The 21,879-nt window shown below is 29.1% G+C and overlaps 2 protein-coding genes across 2 annotated transcripts in view; one reads left to right on the top strand and one right to left on the bottom strand.

Moving 5' to 3' along the window:
* Lhfpl (LHFPL tetraspan subfamily member 5 protein) overlaps nt 1-21,879 on the bottom strand; it is a 93,664-nt gene that overhangs the window by 5,803 nt on the left and 65,982 nt on the right. The window lies entirely within an intron of this gene.
* Sano (CABIT domain-containing protein serrano) overlaps nt 3,687-21,879 on the top strand; it is a 61,765-nt gene continuing 43,572 nt past the window's right edge. The window contains exons 1-2 of the mRNA XM_074243720.1: nt 3,687-3,956; nt 21,297-21,321. The gene's annotated coding sequence lies outside the window, so the exon portion shown is untranslated. The remainder of the gene's footprint in view (nt 3,957-21,296; nt 21,322-21,879) is intronic.

Consider the following 21,879-nt stretch of genomic DNA (forward strand, 5'->3'; position numbering starts at 1 on the left):
ATGTCTAACGTCTCAATGTTTTTTAATATTATTTTCATGTAATAATTTATTTATTTTTTGATAAGAACATTTTTTTTTTTTTTTTATAAAATTTCATTCCCTATCAAAAATGTTTCGAAAAGTATTTTTTGTTTTTTGCGATTTTTTCTATCAAATAAATTTTTTCGGTTAAAATGAATGAATAGACATTAAAGTAGACACTTTAACAAATAAAATGACCTATAACAAAAGAACTTTTGTCAGCAGAAACCCCAAAAAAATCATTGTTGAAGAGTTAAAACCATGATTTTTAAGTAAATACGCAATTTTTTGGAAATAGCATTTGTTTTTTAAAATTTTTTCCGGTGAAAAAAATTTTTTTGGTTAAAATTAATGAATGGACATTGAAGTAGACATCTTAATGAATAAAATGATCTATAATAAAAGTATTTTTGTTCATGGGAACCTTAAAAAGATCACCGTTGAAGATTTAAAACTATAATTTCATCCAAAGTTAAAAATTCATAACTTTAAACTAATTTTTAATAAATTAATAATGACAATTTTATCTGAAATATTTGGAGCACTAATTTGCCGATGTATGTAAAGATTGAAAATAATTACTAATTACAGTAATTTATTAATGAAATCGGTTGATATTTAGCGATACCGTTATAGGCGTGAGGTCACTCGGAATAAATAAGTTCGTAAGGGTTAAAACGGCACTATCCACTATCGGAATTATGGTACGGTATTAGTTGATGCTTTTGTATTTATACAAAAGACACTCGTAGATATATTTACACTACCTGTGAGTATATACATATACCTATCTATATATATGTATATATTAAAGTGAGAAAAGAGATGAAGATCAAGGTGAAGACCTCGTGCATGTTTAACAGTCATTAATCAACATGATGCAGCCCCATCACTATAAATTCCGTTAGACTGCACAAATTGTCCTCTAGTTACATATTACACGTTGTCTACTGGAGCCATCACATCTTCACCGTAACTATTAATTTATAATTCATTTTATTTTACTTTTTTTTTTTTTTTATCGAAATAAAATTTGAAAATTTTTGAAGAAAAAATAATTTAACTCGTTTGATCTCGGATATTTTAAAAGGAAAAAAATAATCAACGTTGATAGATGTTAAACAGAGGTATTCTATGAACATAGATCAAATATTATGTACATACTCCCACTTGCAGTAATAAAAAGAGGTAAAAGTCCGGGAGAATGCATAGCAGGAGATTAATGTCGTACATTTGAAACATTGTTACAATTTAGACTTCCGCTATTTAAATTTATGGCTACTCAATATTGTTTTATTAATAATAGCGAGCATAACAATTGTAATTATGGTTAAATTATTTTTATTATTATTATTATTATTATTATTATTTAAATGTTAAATAGTATTAAAAAAATGACCGTTTAAGGTAAGGTTAAAGGAAGCGTGTCATATATGCGTTAATTATGTAGATAGTGGGTATAGTTAGTTAATAATCGATGTAATTGAATTTAACCATTTATTAAAGGAGCGTACACATGCACGCAATGGGTGTAATATTTGTAATGATAATCGTGAGATAAGCCGTACAGAGATTCAAGTATTAGATAATACTAAATGTGAGAGTATCCATGGGCGATAACGCCGTAATATGCTCCACGGGGTTTGTTAAATTATATTAATAATTGTTAATAATAGTTATTACCTCCTTTTTACGTGGGAATGCTTCAGATTAGGTAACAGTAGCATCTAGATTTTTTTAAGATTACGTTTATTTATGGATGCTTATTTTTAGGTTTTTGTAATGGATGTTTTTTGGGATCTTTTTGGGGAAATTGAGGGTGATTATTAAAAATTTTTTATGGGTCGTAAAGCTTATGCTCTTACAAGTAAAATGATCTATAATAAGTTGATTTTTGTCGTCAAGATGATTTAAAAAATCCTATTTTAAGTTATAAAAGTCGTTTTTTAGCGAAAAATCATGGTTTTTTTAGTTTTTTAGGATCTATTGGAGGAAATAAATTTTTTTTTTAAAAACTACTGGTTCTGTGTCAAAGTAGACATCATAAGGAATAGAATGACATATAATAAGTCCATTTTCACCCACAAAAATAATTTAAAAACGAAGGTTTTAGAATAAAAACAGCCATTTCTGTCAAAATATCGATTTTTCAAAAAGTATCTTCAGTTTTTTAGGATTTTTTCAATGTAAAAAATTTTTTTCGTTAAAATCATTGTTTAGAACTCAAAGTAGACACTCTAACGAGTAAAATGACCTACACAACATCAAGTTTCCATAGCGGGAATAATAAAAAAAAAAATCTCGAAAGTCAGAAGTAATTTAAAAATAATTCTTTCGAAAAGCAAAAATTTCTCTTTAAATCACAAACCTGTGAGTAAAATACAAGAACAGCTTTCTTCCTCGTCTCTTTTCTCGACTATTCAATTCCACGGTCGATCATAAATCATCCTTGGGCATGTATGCATCTACATAGATCTTAAATGTCCGCCGATAAAACGTTTTACGTCGTACCCTAAATATCCTCGATTATCCTCTAGGAAGTGATCCGAGAAAATTGTCCGTGAAAATTGCTTCTTGTTTATTTTAATATTTTCCTACAATTTTAAATTTACATAATTTTATTTATTAGCTCCATTTACCGTAAATTTTATTGTCGTTAATGAAATAATCATCAACAGAGAATAATTTAATAACATTTTAAAATAATAATTAAACTTTTATTTTGTAAAAATAAAAAAAATTAATTTTAGTTGGTCGCGGGTTGAAGGACCGAAAATTGTAGCTCGATGATAAGGGGAGTGCTTTGCCTCACGCCCCCGTAACGGTCAGAACAATTTCCATAATTATCTCACGATGGAATAACCAAACACGGAAGTGATCTTGTGATGTTGTAGATCGCGATAAAACAATTGTTTCTTCTCGAACCTATTTTACTCTACTCTTTACTCTTAACTTTTAACTCTGGGCACTGCTACTGTTGTACCAACTACTTGTTACCTTTATATATACCATTGATCCCAACAGGAACAATTTACATTCATATTTTCATATTCTACATAAATCATAATAAATTAAAAGCATTAAACCTCGGGGTTTTTCGGTCTCAGGGTTACCCAGGGTTAATATCAATTTCTCATCATTTTTTGCCAGTTGATTGTTGGGAAAAATTTTTATTCTAAAAATTTGATAACATTCAAGTTTTATTTAAAACAAATTTTTTTAATACTCAAAAAAATTTTTTTATAAAAAATAAACAAAAATTTTTGACTATAAATAATCAAAAAATTAACTTAGTCCAGATTTTTTTTTTTTTGTAAATTTAGACGTCTAATTAATTTAAAGCCACTAAGATGATTTTTTTAATATTTTGCATCAATATAAAATAATTAAAAAAAAAAATTTTTGATTAAATTTACAAAAAAAAAAAAATCATTGGATTTTTTGACAAAATAAATTCAGTAAAAAATAGTAATTTTTCAATTAAAAAAATTTTTCTAAAAACAAATCCGCGTCCGCCGATTTTTAAGTAGTACAAGCAAAAAAAGTACGGCGACAGTCGAGTCCGTAGCGATCTAACCCGAAGAACTGCGAAGTCTCCCGAAGAGGAGCCGGTTGTCCGGTTGCGCGTTCGGCGCCGATCACTCGAGCTAGTGTCGCGTCAGTCGTCGACCGAACAGGTCACTGGTCTCACTCGGGCGTGAGTAAGACCAACTCGGATCGATCCCCACGGGGGTTTTTTATAATATTTTTTTTTTTTCTCCAACAAAATAACAACAATTAACCTAACAACAATTTGTCAATTATTATCACAAATAAAATTGATTACTAACAATTACAATTGTCGATAAATAATTTGTTTATTTATAGATTGATTAATTAATTAATTAACAAGTGTGTTGTGCATTGGACATTATTAAAGGATAATTTCTCAATCGGTGAGTGATTTAATTTTTCAGTGAATTTTTTAATATTATTTTTATTTATTTTTTTATTATTATTATTGATATTGATATTATTTATGTGAGATACATAAATATAAATAAGGGATGGAATATGAATAACAATATAAATATATATAAAATGAAGTGTGTAAGGCTTCAGTGGATTCTCTGGATGGTTTACGTACTTTTGACATTCGAGACGGTGGTTCAAGGCCGTAGACGTGCGAGGTCCGTGACTTTTATATATATATATATATATATATATATATATATATATATATATATATATATATATATATATATATATTATATAGGTATAGGTATATATGTTCGATGTACGAATAGGTATAGAGTAAGTAAAGTAAGAGCAACAGCCACGGAACGCACAACTTCTTTACTATTCGCGGTCGTTGCTCTAAAATTATAAACTTGTATCCTTCCTTTTTCATATCAGCTTTTGTTTTTTGGAATTTTTTTTTTTTCAAAAATTTGTCTTTGGGTCTTTAAATTAAGCTTTACAAGTAAAATTATCCATAAAAAGTTTACTTTTTTCTTCAGGAACGATTTTTTTAAATAATTTCTTAGATCTGGTTTGCTTTGTCAAAATTCAATTTACAATTGTTGAATTAACAGGGTTTAAAAAATTGTTCTGGGGGTTTATTTTAAAAAAATTGTACGCCATTTTACGCAGAATTTAATAACCTAGAAGGTAAAGTTATTATACTTGAGAAAAAAAAATTATTTCACACTTCAATTGTCAATTAATTGGTGAAAAATTACAAATTGTCATTTTCGGGTGAACTTTGAATGGTCGATTAAAATACTTTCCGTGAGTCAATTGTCAAAAATTATACGCCATTTTACGCAGAATTTAATACTCTAAAAGGTAAAATTATCATACTTGGGGAAAAAAAATTTTTTTCATACTCCAATTGTCGGTTAATTGGTGAAAAATTAAAAATTTCGGTCTAAAAATTCCTCAGAGGTGAGACTTAGAAAGTTTTAAAGTTTCTTAGCTTGAAAAATTAATAATATACATTTACTATATCAATATATAACCCATAATTGCAGAGTGCGTACGTCGAGTAGTCGGCAATAAATAAATACCGAAAAAAAAAAATAGGAATTATTTCTAGCGAAATTAGCTAGACACTAGTAACTATCTCAACGAGCTAGCAATCAATTTCTCTCTAATTATTATTTACTGTCATCCTCGCGGTTTTATTAATTTCGATTACTTCAATATAACCATAAATATATAATCTATGTTATTTATTTTTAAAAATTCACCCAACAGTTTTACAATATACAAAATGTCTAATAAGATTTAATGTCGTTAATTTAATAGAAGAAATATTAATCTAGAATAAATTACTTATTAAAAAGGAAATTAATAAAATTTTATTGGTCATGATGACTGTAATTATGTTATTACTTGCAATTGTAAATAATTTCTCCAATTTTAGGTACGTGATATTATTTTCCGTGTTATCTTATTTATTATTATTATTATTATTATTATTATTATTATTATTATTATTATTGAAAAAAATAATTTTTTTAAAGCTTATGGCAATAGATTAACGATAAATTAGAAGAGTAAAAATTGCAGATTTACTCCCAATTTTTACAATAAAAATAAAAATTCTAATGAAGCAACAATCTAAAACCGGTAATTCAACTAAAAATAGTTATTAATTTGTAGTTCGAGACCGACGAGTCATATCTTCTCGAGGACAATATGTCGCAATAATTAACGGGTTTTAGAGTTTAATTGTCAAGTGAGAATCGTCACGTATTCTCAATAAACCGTGACACGGTGACCGATTAACTCTTTTTCTTTTCACCGAATTTATTCTTTTATTAACACCTTAATTATCGTCATTGTCAGAGTTATTTTTATCCCAGCTTCCAACCCAAATTAGATATCGTAAAAACTAATTTTTTACCGAATGTAGGTCTTTAAATTTTTACAATTAAAAAATTTATTAATAAAATACGAATTTATTATACATTTTTTAAAAAGAAACGGACACGACAGGTTCTGTATCTTCAACATTAATATGTTTATATGTGTGCGGGTATTAGTCACATCTGCCCGACAGACGCTTTGTTATCCTTCAAGCTCCTTTCATATATTTATATACGTGTAATTTTGTTAATAATATATATTATCATTATATAATGTAGCAGATCGTCCAAAAAAATTATTTTATTTTAGAAGAAACCGCAAAAAATATTCAAATTGTTGTGCGGGCTTTACAGGCTGGAAAAAATGTCGGAAAAAAAATTAATAAACATTTTATGGTAATTTTACATTTTATGATTTACGCCTCAACTTTTATTTTTTATGGTGGAACAATTGTTGCCTCAAGTTAAACTTTTACTGCTATGCCCTGTACTGAGTATCACGGTATACAGTTGTAGGTACCCATTTTATGTGTCTGGTTCTGAATGTACTTATACCAGTAAAAGTTAAATATTATACTTTGGCTTTTGTTTTAACGGTTTTAGCTTTTCGGTTTTGCTGCCACTGTTGTTTTTAGCCTTGAAGATGAAATGTTTATGAAAGGGGCTTTTTGATACAAGAAAAAAATATTTTTTTTTTTTCAATGTTTATTTTTAGGAAAAAAAAATTTTTTTCATACTCCAATTGTCGATTAATTAAAAATCGAGATTTTTTCAATTAAATTTTGAATTATTGATTAAAATACTTTTCAGGGATTAATTTCAAAAAATTTATAGACCATTTTATGCAAAATTTAATGATCTAGAAGGTACATTCATCATATTTGAGAAAAAAAAATTTTTACATACTCCAATTGTCGATTAATTGCAAAAAAACGAAAATTAGCGATTCTTTCACTTGATAATAAGTAATTAAAGAAAAATTGTTTCTAAAAAGGAGTCATAAATTTAGGACATTTATATGAAAGTTTGATTATGTACTTAAAAATTTATGAAAAGTAAAGATACGTGTAAGTTACTGTAAATATATTTTATTGTATGTATAAATCGTAAAACAATGAAAATAAATTAGAAGAAGTGTTTATATAAATTTATTTGATAAAAAATAAATCAAGATCAAAGATAAAAACCGACCGTGAATTTTATAATACAGCTTAGCATATAAAATTCAAGGTATCTTAATTTTATCCATAAATTTATCGACGATAAAATTTATTAGGCCATTCTTGGTATTTTTTGTGAATCTACGACCTACGTTTAGCTTTTTTAGTCGTAACCCATTGCACTATTCATTGAATTAATACAAAAACTGACGGCGGCTAAAAGTTTGTAATATGATAGAAAAAAGAGTTAATATTATATGTAATCAGACCACATATTGTTAAGTACCGAGTAGGAAGCCTTAAGGCTGATAATTCGTGGCATTTGTAAATGTTTCAAGTATTAAATCTCTTAAAAGTAAATGCTAGACAGCTGTGAGAAGTGAGAATCCTCATATAGGATATAAGTCGCGCTCACTGCGCATTATTTATACGAGTACATTATTTATAAATAATTACACGTGCCCAAGTATAAGTACCGTTCTTACTGTCTCTAATATATGAATCGTGTCACATGATAAATAGTCCGGTTGAAAAAATAAATTATCTAATTATTAAAGTTACTTTTTAATTTACATCGGAAGGTCTAAAGGTCGGAGGTTTATTTTTAATTACGGTCTGAGTCTATTTAATTATTACCAAGAAAAATAGCTACCCTTTATTCTTCGCCACGGCCTTTGGTAATTTATTCTGATCCGAGTGTAGAGTAATTATATCGAACGGTTCATTTTACCTTTTTTTAAATGCTTCCCACGAGAGTGAGAAATCGAGTGCACTTTCGTATTAACCTTACGATATTTTATTATTTTATATTTTTAATCTTTTATGGAATAATTTATTTCGCGGAATGGGCTATTACTGTTTTTTAGTGACGTTAATATACGATTTTATTCATTTTTCGTTTAATAGTCGAGAAAGTTGCTGATTCATCCGTCATTTTTCAGGCTAACTTTAATTTTATATTTCTGACTTTAACTCCATATGAACTCAAATGGAATTTATTTTAAAGCGACCCAGAGAAAAAATATTTTAATGGTTAATCCCATACTCCAAAAGTTGAAATTTTTGACTTGCTACGATTAATCGACAATTGGAGTATGAAAAAAATTTTTTTTCTCAAATTTGATGACAGGACCTTTTAGATTATTAAATTCTGCGTAAAATGAGCTATAAGTTTTTTTAAATTGACCAATGGAAAGTATTTTTAGCGTTTACTCAAAATATCACCAAAAATTTAATTTTTTTATTAGTTGACAATTAATCGACAATTGGAGTACCAAAAAAATTTTTCTAACATTAGATGACCATTTAACCTTGTAAATTATGAAATTCTAAGCATAATGACTAATAATTTTTACAGAAAACCTTCAAAATTACGTCGCTAAAGACAGAAATAAAAAAGAATTTTTTATAAAACTCGTTGCATTGAATGTGATATAACGAGGAGAGAAAGTAGTTAGTCGTTATAGTTATGTTTCCGCTCTGCTAAATTCAAGGTTAAAGCTAATTGCCAGTGTAACTATTAAAAATAAATATGTCCCATCATTTTTTCACTTTCATCATTTATTACTCTGTTACAAAATTTCTAAGTTAAATTTAATGTCATAAAACGGAAAAAAAAAAAATAATTAATTAGCAGACAGTCTAAAATTTGAAAATAGACCGGCAATTATTGCAAAAGTGAGTCTGCAGTTAATTCAAGAGAGAGTAATAATCGATAACTGGACTAAGTTCTTAAGCGACCCAGTTATTGCGTGTCTTGAATGTTATCTCTCTGGGCATCAGTAGCTATTTGCCATCCTATTTCCACTAACCATTTATATCAACTCCCTATAAACCTTTTCAAATATTTACTAAGGATTTCACGCCATTATTTTATCAACTAGCTTTGTGTTTTTTTTTTTTAAATAAAAATTATTTTTTAAATCTTCTCGATGTAAATCGGTGCATCTAACAATTATTTAAGGTCACGCCAGCAGTTTCTTAACATAAAAATTTATTTTTCCATAGAAAAACAACCTTGGCTGCATTAAAACCCTAACATGGTTAAATTATTAACGCATGTCTGCGCATATGAATGCTCTGTAATTGGTACATACACAGTTGGACTGTAGGATAATAAAATAGTTATTTAAGTACTTAAAAAAACAACAATTGGTTATTTTGTCATGAAAATTACCAAGAGAAAGTCTCGAGTTAATTTATCGTTTAAAAAAAAAATAATAGAGGTTTGAGGGCTCGGTGTAGACATCACGGCTGGTTGGACGCGGAACGCCGAAGAATCCGCAATCTCAGGTGACAACTTTCTTCAAGGTCCAACCTACCGGATGCTCGAGGACGATACAAGTCTGGTATGTATTTTAAACCGTCTATATAATACTATACCTGGAGACTGAGATCGAGACTGGTCCCCCTACCAGCCAAACAGAGGATTCACGAGCGTCAGTCCCACCGGAGCAAAGCGATATTATGGGAAACATCGGATTGAGCATCCTTTCTAAGTAAACCACTGGCTTTATTATCAACTGACAGTTGTAATAGTGCAAATATATATACGAATCCTGCCTACAGGTAGACTTTTTGTGGTTTTTTTGTGCAAAAACATTCAGAGTAAGCAACGGACCTCTTCGCTCCAATTGCAAAATCAATCGATCGAGATATTTTATCTTCCGAACCCTTTATTCAGCCGCAGAGATCCGAATTGGGTCAGACTTGGAGGAAAAAAAGAAATTGGTCTACAGATTTGCGCATAGAGAATCGATTAATCGACAATTGGAGAATAAAAAAATTTTTTTTTGTGAATCTGGCGGTTGTATCTTCTAGATCATTGAATTCTGCGTTAAATAGCCTGTACATTTTTTTAAATCGATCCACGGAAAGGATTTTTATGAGCTACTAATTTTACGAAAAATCGCAATTTTTGCATTTTGACGATTAATCGACAATTGAAGTACCAAAAAAATTTTTTTTCCTTAAAACGTCAGTTGTAGCTTCTAGATTATAGAATTCTGCGTAAAATGACGTGTTACTTTTTCAAAATAGACCGACGGAAAGTATTTTTAATGACTAATCAAAATTCTATCGAAAATGGTAGTTTTTTATAATTTGACAATTAATCGACAATTAGAGTATGAAGAAAATTTTTTTTTCGAAAACTAATGGCTGTATCTTGTAGCTTACACAATTCTGAACAAAATGACACGTATATATCTTAAAATTAACCCACAAAACTTACTTGGGTCGAGATTAATGAAAGAGCAAACCTCAAAAGTGCATAAAAGAAATGGCAGTAAAAAAGTTTTTAAATAAAATTTATTGCATTAAATATGTTGTTACATGGATGTGGGTATATTGAGTAATGATATTGCCTGCTTTCACTGTCGCCTACACAAGTTAAATTCCTATTACCCAGCTACCGGGTGAACTAAATTGTAAACCATCGATCTTACCAGACTGTCTGACCCGCATCTTAAAATACTTAAATCAACTTATCTCTACGGCGTATATAAATATATGCTCTTTATTTCTATTCTTTAATATATAAATATATGTATATTCTCATATATGTTGAGTGACATATTTCAACATTACGTACTTTTGTGCTGCCGATGCCTGACCCCGGTTAACCTTAACAATTTACTTTCAAAAATATATTATTTTTTCCGCTAATGTCTCTCTACTTTCTACTTTATTATTTTTTATAATTAACTCAACGCTTTTTTACTTTCGTAATAAAAAAAAAATAATAATAATCTTAAACACTTTGTTATGTTCATTTGGAGAATACGAATAATTGCAATTTATCGTAATCAAGTGTGTAAATGATTGACGCCGGTGTCAGGGGCAATCGATTTATTCATAAATCGATCAATGTCCATTAGATCCTCTCAACAAGCTGCATTGTATATATATATATATATTGAGGTGTATAGCGTGAATATCCTGATGGAATTGACTTGATGCATGAGTAATTTGTATTCAAGTTATTTTCTCACTATTTTTACTATTATTTCTCATATATATTTTATTATTATTGTTGTTGTTCTTGGTTGTAAAGGCGTTAAAATATTCTGATAAAATTTAAATCATAAATTCCGATCTTTATTTTATCAATTTTATTCATCGGAATCATCTTTATTTTTATTTTATTTAGAATTAAATTTTTTTTTCGTAAGTCTTAATAAAATTTATATTTTATGAGGAATTTATTAATCCATCGGCGCTTCGGATACAAAAATCTCAATGTCAAAATATTTTTATTAACTGTTGGAACATTTTGTGCATAATTTTTCAATTTATAAGACAAAACAGACTATTTTGAAAGAGCAAATTTTTACATTCAAATTGGTGATTAATCCCCATTTTAAAATACTTTTTGTAGGTCAATTTCAAAAAATTTGTAGGCTATTTTACGCAGAATTTAATAATCTGGAAGGTCTAGTTATTAGTTTTGAGGAAAAAAATTTATTTCGTACTCCAATTGTCTATAAATCGGCCAATTATAAAAAATGGGATTTTTGATTAAATTTTGACAAGAGGATAAAAATACTTTCTGTGGGTCGATTTTAAAAAAATTATAGGTCATTTTACGTAGAATTTAATAATCTAAAAGGTACTATTATTATAATTAACAAAAAAAAATTTTTTCATATTCCAATTGTCGATTAATCACCAAAAACTTAAAAATTTGCATTTCTCAACTCTATAAATACTTTATCACCTAAAAAAAAAAATAAAATTAAGGATTCTATGATAGCGAGGGGCTGTCTGACTTGTTCATACGTGTGTTAATTTCTCATGTGTGCTCAAAGTACCCCGAAGCGTAGCAGTACGTCGCGTTTATACGTCGCTGACGGTCGCCCCATGTATGGCAGCTTGTTTTATACTGCTCCGCGTTGCATTGCGATCCGCAGCCTTCTCTCTTCCTCTCGATACCAACTATAACAATAATAACGACAATAACAACAATTATAATATCAATAATAATAATCACAACAATAACTTCCTTCTGCATTTACACCAAAATTTTTCCGTCAAATTTTCCATTTAAAAAAATCAACTAATGGCATTCCATAAGCGCTATCTGCATCTCTCTTTAAGCACACACATATGCATACTTTTTTTTTTTTTTTAGGCGCATGTGCTCAAACGTCTATAAGCGGTTACACGCGTGCGTGCACACCCTGACCTTACTCGGCATATCGGGCGCCTTTCCCTTGATTGCTTGCTTAATTTTTTCAGGCCAGTGTTAACGTACTTGCATTTGCCCTATTATATATGTATATATCTATATATGTAGACATACATGTGTGGAGTGAGTCTCTAATTCAGTATATGCGTGCTACGGGCGTGTCTTATTACGTTGTCGTTTCCGTATGCACACGTATACCCTTTATTTAATGGAGACGCTAAGTAGATTAGACGGATGATTGCAACTTAATTTATTTATATTTATTTATTTATTTATCTACCTCTGATAGTAATATTATTTTTAAATTACCTTATGATTACATGAGAATATTTGTTGTACAATTTTATCATAATCATTATCGTCAAGTATCGTGATTACTTCATATTAAATTAGTTTTTTTATTTATTTATTTTTTTTTTTTTTCGTAGGAGATTAATCGTTTATTAAAGCACTGTGAAGTTGATAATTAATTTAACATTGTAACGTCTTGTGAAATTTAAAATCATTTTTTTAGAGGGAAAAATTTGAAAGAAATTTTTTATTACAATTGTTGATTAATCCCCTTTTTAAAATACTTTATGTGAATCAATTTCAGAAAATTTATAGATCATTTTACGCAGAATTTAATAATCTGAAAGGTCTAGTTATTAGTTTTGAGGAAAAAAATTTTTTTCGTACTCCAATTGTCAAAAAATCGGCCAATCATAAAAAATGCGATTTTTGATTAAATTTTGATAAGAAGATAAAAATACTTTCCGTGGGTCGATTTTGAAAAATTTATAGGTCATTTTACGCGGAATTGAATGATCTAAAAGTGATAGTTGTTACATTAGAGAAAAAAATTTTTCTTGACCCTCCAATTGTCAATTAATCACTAAAAACTTTCAAATTTTCATTTTTCAGCCTTCTAAAAATTCTTCTTACTCCAAAAACCTTTTTTTCTTCTTACTGAAGCAATTAATAGATCGGATTTTTTACCCAAATAGACCGTAAAGACTACGATAAAGAAGACTATCCGGTTTTTTGGTGTCAGGTCAGTTATAATTCGAGGCCAAAGTCATTTTTGCCTCTCAGTCTCAAAAGGTATACTTAACCGGTACAAGTAGATATTAACCCGACACCCTATTATCTCCCTCGCAGCAAATGAGTGTAAATATTAATTTATAAGCCCGAGATAGGAGAAAACTATGCAATATTTTATATACCCTAGATTCGTTGCGCAATGTAATTATTACCAACACTCGATTAAACCGTTTCGTTGCGTCAGTCTTGAGAAATTTATCGGTTTTGTTTATTTATTTATAAGTTTTTAGTCCGCGGTTTGGTCCTTGGACTAAAAACTATCGTTTTTTTTTTTTTTTTTTTTTTTTTTTTTTTTTTTTTTTAGTTTTATTTAAATATTTTAAATGAAAAATACGAGCCATCACTTTTATTTATTACGCTCTGAAGGTGAGTTGCGTAAATATACTCGTGTTTGTTTTCATAAAAACTATTAGTCAAGGAAGTGATAAAAGGTGTTTTGTTTAGATTACCATTGAACTTGATCAATGACCGCTCGAAAATATTTACCGATATTTTATCTTTATGATAATTCAGTCTTAGGTAATTTTTTTTTTTTAAATATTTCGAAATATTTTTTTTTTTTTAATCTTATTGATAAAAATAATCACGAGAAATTTATTTTTATATAAAGTGTAAATCATCGAGATTTACTCTAGGATATAAAATCATAAACGATGTCTCGACCTCGAAAAAACAAACCGTGCAATTATATTCTTTATTATTTATTTAATGAAAAAATGCATGCATTTTTAATAAAAACTTGTCGAGAGTTATAATAATTATAATAACCCGCATGAGTACATTGATCGGTGATAATAGTTTAATTCACAACAGGATGGCATCTCGATGACGCCAGCGACGTTTAAGATATCTCGGGTCCTCGGGCGAATAGAATAAGAAGCTTTTACTCGAGCGGTGTCCTTCGGTAAGGATCGAGTAACAGTAATAGTAAGTAACGCATTTACTCAGCAATTTATACATCCGTTAAAGCCACTACGGCTATGATTAGAATTCTATTTTTAACTTTAACACTTTTATTAGACACTTTTTAATGTTTAGTCATAATTACATCTATTTTATTTTTATTCTGATGATACTTATTATTATTCCAAGTTTTTTTTATCAACAATTGCATTATTTTTCTGTAAAAACATGATTTTTGATTATTAATCGACAATTGGAGTATGAAAAAAATTTTTTTTCCTAAATATGATAACTTTACCTTCTAGTTCATTAAATTCTCTGTAAAATAGCCTACAAATTTTTTTAAATTGACCCATGAAAAGTAATTTTATCGTCAAATCAAAATTAAATAAAAAAATCGCAATTTTCTATAATTTGATAATTGGAGTAAAGAAGAAATTTTTTTTATAATTTTTTGATAATTACTCATAAATAATAATTATTTCCGAAGTCATAAAAGCCTGACAAGTTTCAATAAATTATTTTCTATCGTTAAAACAAAATGAGTTGATAATTAATTAGCATACTAATGAAAAAAATAATTGAGAAAGTTTATTAAAAAGAAAACAACAAGTTTATTGACAAATTAGCATGTGCTACTGACCTAAAACATCTTTTATTGGGCACAACTATTTTCCATTCTTGTTAAATAAAAATCATAACCCATTCTAGAATCTCTACACATGTAAAAATTTTTTTGTTCAACAAAAAAAGTAGCTGTCATTCTTACTATAGACTACTTAAAAAATAATAAATAATATTTAAAGTAACACTGTAGATTATTGTATTGGTAAGAGGTATCAGAAGGGTTTTAGGGTCATGAGTCATCAGGATTAGCAATATAATGAAGATAAATAGTTACTATATAAAATGATAATAAATCATGAGCATTGAAATCAAAATGATTTTCCACACTCATCAATTGTCATTTGCATTTGTAATAGATCTCACATATTTATATATTTATGATTTTATGAAAGTTGTTAACTAACCAGCTAATTTAATATTCTAACGGGTTTAAGTCGCAGCGTTCCAGTAACCTCGAAATTTGATGAATCAACACCTCTAATAATGATTATATTTTTATGTCACAGGGAAATTTAATTCGCTCTCACGGATTATTAATTTTTTGTTATGCTTCATTTGAATTTTCAGATAAATTATTCATGCGATACTATTTTATAATATACCAAGTGTTTCATAAATTTGTTTGTTTGGATCTTTAAGGAATATGAATTAATTAAAGTAGAAACCTGTTATTAGCGTCTATTTGTTGGATAATCAATTAAGAATGCCTGGACAAAGATTTTTTTTTTTCGGTACGCTGATTAATTGTCAAATAATAATAAATTGCGAATTTTTTTTTTTTTTTGAGTTTTTATTGTGCGATAAAAATAATTACTATGGGTCAATTTTGATAAACTTATAGGTCATTTTACGCAGAATTTAATAATCTAGAAGGCACAATAATTATATTTAATAAAAAAAATTTTTTTCATACTCCAATTGTCGATTAATTGTCAAAAAAAATCAAAAGTAGAAATTCTTGACACAATTTCCAGCTTTTTAAAGTAATAAAAAATATAATTATCGACTTTTCAAGAAAAGTGAGGTTTTAATTTAAATAATAAATGGAGAATAAAATGAATTGATGGTTAGTGGGGCTAATTTCCAAAAGAAATGCTCGGATAAAAATGACGCTAAACACGCAGGACAAACTTTATAAAACTCGACATTCTTGCACGCATCGCATTCACGGTCTCGGTAGTCAACACGCGTGATCTCGCGTTAATTTATAGCCAACTAAAAGCTCCAAGATAACATAACTTCCTCCCTAATAAAAGATTTTATTTAAGTTAACGCCTAAATATACTTCACCATCATTTTTGACAGTGACCCAATTTTTAATCTCGAATCATTAAATTTCTTTATTAAAATAAATTTTAATTTTATAACTCAACACTCTTATAACCTTCTCACCTATTCTAAAAAAAAAAAAAAAAATAAAAACCGCGGAAGTGTTTTTATGACTCTCTTTTATGCATCAGTTATCATCATGCGCAATCTTAATATGTCAGTGCGGCAAGCACACGCCTATATTAAACCGAGAAGAATATATTCCAACAAAAGTGTCGGCTCACACTCACACACAAAGTTAAACACACACGTGCACACAAAGACACGCAAATAACAAATGCAAACTCGTTCAAGACACTGACTTTCCATTTCCTCGAGTCGAGCAGACAGATTTATTGGACGGTGCCCTCTGACATAACCTCCAACAACAGAATCGCGTCTCTCTCAACTCCTTTTACTCGGCTATTATCTCACTTACATTCGCTGCAATCTATAGCATTTCCGCGAGGCAACCATGACCCCCGTCTACGTCACGCTCATTTCCATTCTCACTCTTATTATTCTTATTTTTCACTCTACACCTCTAAGAAATTTTATTTCACTTTAATATCTTCATACAATCCTCAGAAAACTCCTTCCAGCTCATCCTTGCAAAAAAAAAAAATTTTCCGCGCTTAAAAAAAAAAAAATAATTAGTCAAATAAAAAAAATTTCAATTTTTTTCTAAAAGTTCAACCCTTAAAACTTCAAAAAAAATTTTTCCAATTTTTTTCCTCCATTATTCAAGCCAAAAATCAAAATCAAAACCCTGAAGTGAACAAAGCTTTGAACTGAAAAATCTTATGGAAATACGAAGTACGCGGTTCGAGTCTCGGTCGAGATATAATTTTTTTTTCTTTTTTTTTTTAATATAAAAAGCAGTCGCTTGGAATGTGTATCGAGTGTATGCCAGTAGATCGTCCTCAGGGATGCAATAAAAATAATTAAACAAAGAAAAAGGTGGCGTCTGTTACGCTCGAGGTCAGACAAATTAATTAAATAAGATAAATATTTCTAGGAATCAATACTTTGTTATTTCTGTGATAAATATATATTTGTATTTGATATTTATATGTATGATTAAAGTAACCAGTGTCGTAGAGGTGCGGCCATGTATAGGGCGCAGCCCTAATAATCAACTCGCCGGGGAGCTTTCGCATCTTTATAATATGAAATGCATTTCCTTATATACACACCCTAGGGGATCCAAGGCGTGGTTTAACAACACTAATTTTACGAGAGACATTTATTTACATGTTTATTGATTTTTTAGAAAACTCAGAAATTTCTTTTTCTTTTTTTTTTTTTTTTTTTTTTTTTTTATTTATTATTACTTCACTTGTGTAGAATCCCAGAAATTTTTTTATTTTTTTCACTTCATTACTTCCGTCAGAAAATGAAAGTGAAAATCTGAGGCGAAGATTAATTGCGTGATTATTAAAAGTTGCGCTTGAAAATCTGAGGGACTGAGTTCGATCCCCGGTCAGAATTTTTTTTTTTTTTTTTTTTTTTTTTAGAATAATTTTCTAAAAATAATCGAGAAAACAATACTAATGAAATAAATGTGTAGAATAATTTTGAAGCGATGCGTTATTCATCGATTAATCAGCTCTTAGTACCACCGCGCCTTGCTATCGATAATTATGATAATCATTCGTTAATTAATAGATACTTCCTCTCGCACGTACCACTGCCGTGGATTAATTGCGGATAAATATCGACAAGATGTTTAAGCCACGCGAGGGTCATATCTATAATAAAAAAAAATCGCTAACAATAATTAATATTATTTTTATCTAGGGAATAAATATTTATTTTTTATTGCGACTGATTACTCGGAAGAAATATTCAAATAAAATTTTATAAATTTATGTATTACGAATCGTGTATTAAGATAAAGATTAAAAGTAAATTGCCTGTCTTGATTAACTGATTAAACATTGATACGCGGTGCCTTTTATATTATTTCTAGCTTTAATAAATCAATGTCGCGTTTATTTAACAATTAGTTTTCATTTATTTTATTATTTTATTACCAATTTAATTTAAATAGACATTAATTATTTCAGATGATTAATTATCTATTTATCACTCTTACTTGTTATACTTAATATATTACCTTAACTTATAAAATGTTTATTAAAAAAAAAAAAAAAAAAAAAAAAAAATTAAGCCAAGATTCGAACCCTGAACCTCATAATTTTAAGAATTCGAATAACAACTATGATTTTTATTCACCTCAGACTTTTAATTTCATTTTTCAACCAGAATATTGGAGGAAAATATATCAAAAAAATTTTTTTGGATTCTACTCGAGTGAACTTTTGAAAAAAATTTTAATAATAAAAAAAAATTATTTTTTTGTTGTGTTATAATAATCTCCAGTTGTGAAAACAGTCTGGGATAATTTATTATTCCGTTTAGTTTTTTTTAGTCGGTAGAGCGATCGTAAATATAAAAGAACTTGTATGTACTTAGTATCTTTGAGATAATTTTGTGGCCCGATTTCTCGTCCGATATACACACACGATGCATAAATGTAACCATCGAGAATGTGTAATATGCACACATACATCCGACGGGGGGTCGCCTGATCTTTACTGCTGCGATGAAAACATCATAATTTCTCGAACCCGCGTCCTGCCGATACTTGAACGAGTTTGAGTAACTCCCTTATACTTATACTTATCTCGGATTACCATGAGTGGTGGTGGTGCTGGTTAGTAACTGGTACAATTGCGATGCAGAGTACATGCTCTTACAAAACAGTAAAGTTTAAGGGCCAGTTTCTTCTCGAGCAAAGAGAGTAAGAGGGTAAGAAGAACTCTTACTTGACTGTAGTAGAAATAACGCCCCCGGTATCCCGCGGATAATTGCAAGTTGGTTGCAACCTCGAGAGCTAAATCGACGCGTCCAAAGGTCGACACGATCTTTATACTCGTTGATATATAGCTCTGGTAACCACCGAGACAATTCACGACTTTTCTTCTACCTTTTTATTAACATTTTTAAATACCTACTTTTTTAATTCCACCGCAACTCGATGCATACTCGTAATAAGAAAATAAACAAAAAGGTGTCAGTGTACGGGACCTTGATTCACGGCTCAAGGCCGAGGGACTACTCGGTCTAAGGACCAGTCAATTACCGTTTAGTTGTCAACTATGCATTTTTTTTTACTCTGGAGAGCGTAATTAGTGCTTTTGATGCGAAAAAGGAAAAAAAAAAATGTTATTTTTTAGTGAGTCGAAAAGTTCAAAGACTGGAGAAATTTTTGAAAATTTATACGCCATTTTACGCAGAATTTAATAGTCTACAAGGTACAATCGTTATATGTGAGAAAAAAAATTTATTTCATACTCCAATTGTCGATTAATTTGTGAAAAATTACAAATTGCTATTTTTTGGGTGAATTTTGGATGGTCGATAAAAATAGTTTCCGTGAGTCAAATGTCAAAAATTATACGCCATTTTACGCAGAATCTAATACCCTAGAACGTATAATTATCATACTTGAGAAAAAAAATTTTTTTCATACTCCAATTGTCGATTAATTGTCAAATTATAGAAAAATACAATTTTTAATGATTTTTTCCAAATCTTATATTTTTGAAATAAATTTCCTACCTATTGATATACGAATGCTCGAAAAAAATAACAAGTAGTCAATAAATAGATGATTTACAAAATAGGTATTTTATTGGTTCGTATTAAAAAGTGTGAGCTATTAAAGTTGATAAGAATAAATAAATAAAGAATAAATATGAGGGTGTAAATGTATGACTATCAGCGTTTCGGATCTCGGATATATTGAAGTAGTTTTCTTATCGACTATCCACTATCCAATATCCAATATACGTATAGTATAATAGTAGATAGATACTGGGGGATATATATATATATATATATATATATATATATATATATATATATATATATATATATATATGTGTATAAACCCCCATTGTTTGTCTGTAAAATATATCGAGCTTAGATCATTATCGTACAAGTGAGGCCTTGTCCCTGGCGCACAACTACAAGAGTACTTTTCTCCTAGTGTATTGATACCAGCACTATTATTCTATATATACAGGGCGCTAATACTCACCAGAACAGTACTGAACAGAAAATACGCGAAACCGCTCTACTCGGTTAAAACATCCGACAAATTGCGTGCACCAACCACCATTCCCTCTTAAACTTTTCATTTTTTTTCTTATACACTTTCTGCCTTTACCTTTACCTTTATCTCTTTACCTTTTTTTGGTATTACTCTTTATCTGCTCCAGACTCCAGACGCTGGAACACCGTCTTCAGGAATTATTTTATTTTATAACAAAACACTTTCAAAGACTAATAATATTCAGTGTTTAGAATCACTATTTTCAATAAATTTATGAAATAAATTTTTTTTCATAAATCTGATAAATATACCTTCTAGATTATTAAATTCTGCACAAAATGGTCTATAAATTTTTTGAAATTGACTTGCGGAAAGTATTTTTATCGCTTATTCAAAGTTTAATCTAAAGTTAAAAATCTAAAAGTGATTTAATTTCTCCTAACCCTAGACAACAAAACCAATCCAAGTTGAATAGCTTAAAAGTTATCGCGGTTTAGACACAAAAGACCGTGTAACTTGATCCGTTCAAAGTTCGTTCACGCGTCGCTGCTTTCTTGCAAATAAAATCAGAGACAATAGATCCGATAAAATAATAATAACAACAATTATCATTATTGTTGTTGTTATTAAGCGAGCCGATAGAATGACTGGAAAGGCTGATTAAGTAACTGGCACGTGAATAATAATCGTATGTCCTGATGTGTCACGCAATTACAAACAAAGCTTGTCATGATTTATGCAGAACACTGTTTTATTTATTATTAACTATTTTTAATTCTATTTTGCGGTCCGAATTCTTGCTTTTATTTATAAACCCTTTTACGTTTAGTTGTAATTATGGTAAAAGGCTAAGTTTCCATTTACGCAATTCAGTTAATTATTCTTCTGCATTGCGGGATAATTATTATCTTCCGTAATTGTTTTTTTGAAATATTTAAGAAATTAATTAAACAAATTTCAGCAATGCAATCTAATTCAATTAATGACATGTGAATAACGGTTTTATTTTTTTTTTTTTTTTTCTGTTACAGAAACACTGGACCGGGCTGACCGACGGTAAGTTTTTAACCAGTCATTTGAAGGCAATTAAAAAAAAATAATTTTAAAACGGGCCGTAAACCCTAGGGCGTATTTGTTTTTACGTCACGTCTATTATTATTATAATCATGGTTGGGGAAAAAAAAAAATCAAATAGTGAATAATGGAAAACGAGGGTCCGTTCCTTGACCCTCGGTAGAGTACCAGCCGTGAAAAAATGAGTAGAATAAATAATAAATAAATAAGAAAATGTGTACGGGCTTGTTATCAATTAAGGCGCGGGCGAGTATCACGTCCGCTTGGCAAAATTGAATTTATCTCCAACGGTTTTGTCTTATTTGTTGTGACTTTATAACGGTATGACACACAACACGTCTTTTATTATCTCGTATTTTATTTCCGTTAAAACATTTTGTTTTATTTCATTAAACTTTGGTCGTTTTTTTTTTTTTTTTTCAATCGAATTTTAGTTGGGAAAATTTTAAACGGGATTTTTTTATAGTTACACCGCGCGAATATTGACTTAATGCATGTAACTTTTTATCTTTTTGTGTCTACTAGGTAACACTGTCGATA

This window comes from Cotesia typhae, unplaced genomic scaffold (assembly GCF_013202065.1).
Source record: "Cotesia typhae breed Kobodo isofemale line unplaced genomic scaffold, CoteBio_Ctyphae contig_413, whole genome shotgun sequence".
In the NCBI taxonomy this organism is placed as follows: Eukaryota; Metazoa; Arthropoda; class Insecta; order Hymenoptera; family Braconidae; genus Cotesia; species Cotesia typhae.